The sequence below is a fragment of the Acinonyx jubatus genome, chromosome E4 (genome assembly GCF_027475565.1).
Source record: "Acinonyx jubatus isolate Ajub_Pintada_27869175 chromosome E4, VMU_Ajub_asm_v1.0, whole genome shotgun sequence".
NCBI lineage: Eukaryota > Metazoa > Chordata > Mammalia > Carnivora > Felidae > Acinonyx > Acinonyx jubatus.
Genome location: NC_069395.1, coordinates 2,707,305 through 2,710,778, shown reverse-complemented (window position 1 = coordinate 2,710,778; position 3,474 = coordinate 2,707,305). Strand labels below are relative to the sequence as shown.

General features: G+C 48.4%; 1 long non-coding RNA gene across 2 annotated transcripts; it reads right to left on the bottom strand.

Annotated features, from left to right (window-relative positions):
* Positions 1-282: 282 nt before the first annotated feature.
* Positions 283-3,264, bottom strand: LOC106983562 (uncharacterized). 2 transcript variants are annotated; one of them, XR_003416977.2, is made up of 3 exons: positions 2,410-3,264; positions 1,921-2,266; positions 283-1,444 (listed from the first exon to the last, which is right to left on the bottom strand). It is a non-coding gene; the product is annotated as an uncharacterized LOC106983562 (long non-coding RNA). The 2 variants fall into 2 exon arrangements; XR_008293021.1 differs by having other exon boundaries at positions 2,475-3,264.
* Between the last annotated feature and the right edge of the window lie 210 nt (positions 3,265-3,474).

Here is a 3,474-nt window from a genome sequence, read left to right as displayed (position 1 = left end):
ATCCCGACCCTCAACCTCTGTCTCGTAGCGAAACTTGAGCATGGGTCTAGTTCAGCACGTGCCTCCCCGGCTGCTAGGGAACCAGACGTGTAATCCTAATATTTCTAAATGTCTGGAAAGGAAGACACAAAGTACACAAGACTCAAGAAGTATAAACTGTGTAAAACCCCAAGTTACATCAGCAAAAACTGAGAAGTAGGAGAAAGAAAATGGGATTCGTTCTCACGAAACCCAGGAACAGAAATAGAGGTCTGTTCGTAGCGTCGATAACGAGAGACAGAGTAGATTTAAATTCCTTATTTAGTATTTACAGGACACCACTAGTAAAATTAAAATTAAACTAGGAAGGGCACCCAGAGCATCAGTCAGTTAAGCATCAGACCCTTGATTTCTGATCAGGTCATGATCTTGAGGTCGGTGAGATCGAGCCCCACGTCAAGCTCTGCGCTGACGGCACAGAACCTGCTGAGGACTCTCTCTCTCTACCCCTCCCCCTCTTGCTCTCTCTCTCTCTCTCTCTCTCTCTCTCAACATAAATAAAACAAACTTTTAAAAAATTGAAAATGGGATGTTAACCTTCCAAATCTTTAGGAGGTAGAGAGGCAAAGAAATAAAGTCTATGTTGGTGGTTCATCAATTTTATGGCAAGATTGCAAAACGTATGTTAAAAGATTTTAAGCAGACAATCTCACAATATATTTGTCAATTTGGGAATTGCACATTTTAAAGCATACACCAAAAATTACAACCTAGAAAATATAAGATATCCGTACCCAGGAAACAAACAACATGTTAAGATCTTACAGTTTGTGATGGTTTCGTACAACATTAGCTAATCCCTCAAGGCTCAGAATGGGTTTAGAAGAGACGTATGACGGGAGTAGGGGCACAGCCATACTTCCGTCTTCTTGAATATTGTGCAAGTTTGGATTTTTGAATTCAAGGATTCAGGCCTAGGGAAGGTAGGGAAGCTTAGACTGTTTACATTCCTTGTCTATTTTAAGGCAACGTCACAACAAACATCCGGGTCTGTTAGAAATACATTTGGGGGCTAGTCAGAGAGATCTCATCCTGGAGATCTAAACAAGTCTGAATCTGTGATGAGCTCCTTGTCCGATTCAGTGGGTGGTCTGTTTCGCATCATAGTGTGCAGACGGAGAGCTCACGCCAGGCGTGGGACAAGCCAGCTCTGGTTTTTCTTCTTCTTCACTTAAGTGTGCTGTCTTCAAGCCATGAATCCTGGGAGGGGATCTTTCTCGGCAATGCCACCTTTTTGTGCTGGTTCGGTCAGTGATATCCGTGCCCCCCAGACAGCAAGAATCTGGAGTCCAGCCAGTGGGTGGGAGGGCTCCTCCCGGGGCTGTTTGCTGTCACTGGGTAACAGACAGATCAGTCCAGGGTGCCAGTGAAATTCTATTACATGCTCGAAGTGGGGTTTTTTCCCCTGATCAAAATGAAAGTATAAATAGACATTCTTGTATTTTCTTTGTATCCCTCACTGGATCATCTCGTATAACACACTTTGGAGACCAGTACTTTATCTAAAAGGCTAGCTTTTTTGTTTTCATTTTATTTTAAAATGTACAGGAAAACATACCGAGAGGAACTGTATGTGAATGCCTATGACTAAATAATGGGCAGAGGCCCTGAGGAGAACTCTTCTGAGGGGACATCCAGACGGCCCAGCTCAACATGCATTTCCTCAGGGAAACGCAAATCAAAACCACGAAATCACCTCCCGCCCGGTAGCGTAGCTGGAATCAAAGACACAAGGGGCAACGAGCAAAGACCCAAGGGGCAACGAGCAAAGACACGAGGGGCAAACTGGCACAGCCACTGTGGAAAACACTGTGGAGTTTCCCCAAAAACTAAAACATAGAAATGCCGTACGACCCCACAGTGTCACACCTGGCTATTTACCTGAGGGCACTGGAATCCAGATTTCGGAGACTCTGCCCCCTCCCCACATTCACGGCGGCATAGTCGCAACGGCCAAGACGCGCGCGCACCCCAGGGTCCAGAGCGGGATGGGCAGATCACGGGGCATACACACCACAGGGAGTCCTAGTCAGCCACAAAAAGAAGGAGGTGGCCGTTTCATGACCACACGGACGGACGTCGAGGGCCATGTGTTAGGCGAACTAAGTGCGACAGAGAGAAAGACAGACTCAATGCGCTCACTTACGTGTGGATCCACACCTGTTACACTCACCCGTGATCAGCACCGGGGCCACGTAAGGAAACGTTGAATCGCCACATTGTACACCTGAAGCCAACAATACACTGTGTGTTAACCAACCGGAATTTAAATAAAAACTTTTAAAAAAAGCAAGACTAAAAGCGGAACGCCCAGCCCTAGACTAGAGCGTGGTTGCCAGCAGCACGGGCTGGGGTGGGGAGGCAGCTCACACTTGCAGGGCTGAAATGAGTAAGTCCCGGGATCTAAGGCACAGTCTGGTGACTAAAATTAATACCGCCGTGTTATAGGGATGCCTGGGTGACTCAGTCGGTTGGGCGTCCGACCTCGGCTCGGGTCACGATCTCACAGTCTGTGGGTCCTCGCCCCGTATCCAGCTCTACGATGACAGGGAGGAGCCTGCTTGGGCTTCTCTCTCTCCCTCCCTCTCTCTCTGCCCCTCCCCTGCTCATGCTGTCTCTCCCTCTCAAAATAAACAAACTTAAAAAAAATAATAGCCGGGGAGCCTGGGTGGCTCAGTTGGCTCAGTCCAACTTCAGCTCAGGTCACGATCTCACAGTCCGTGAGTTCGAGTCCCGCGTCAGGCTCTGTGCTGACAGCTTGGAGCCTGGAGCCTGCTTCTGATTCTGTGTCTCCCTGTCTCTCTGCCCCTCCCCCGTTCATGCTCTCTGTCTCAAAAATAAACAAACGTTAAAAACATTAAAAAAAAAATAATAGCCGACATTAAGAAAAAGAAAATGCCACTGTGCTACAGACCAGAAGGGCACTGAGAGGGCGGATCCTGCGTGTCACGGCACCACCATGATGCGAGGTGTGGAGGTGCTAACTGTCCTGGTGTGGTGACATTTTCACAACGTGCATACAGTCACCATGCTGTGTGTCCATTATGACTCAACAAAGATTGGCTCTGGGAGGCATGATAACAAGTGGTTTTCGTTCTTCTGTGTCAGTTTCTATGTTTTTCCAAATTTTAAATAATCAACATGGATTATTCTCATCAGAAAAACAAAAACTTATTTTTCAAATCCATACGCCTGTAGCTCAGCAGGTGGGGGGAGGCCAGTTGGTGCCACCAGTTGGTGGCAACAGATTCAAAGTGGGGGGTGGGGTGGGGGGTAGGAAGTGATGGCAGGGCGGGGACAGCCAGGGCGATAGGGGCAGGGGGCGGGGGGGGATGGGCACAGGGAGGGCGGGGGCTGGGCAGGAGTGGAGCAGGTGTGCTGGGTGTCCCTGCACTCAGGACTGTCAACAAAACAGACCCAACTGTGCTCCTTTGC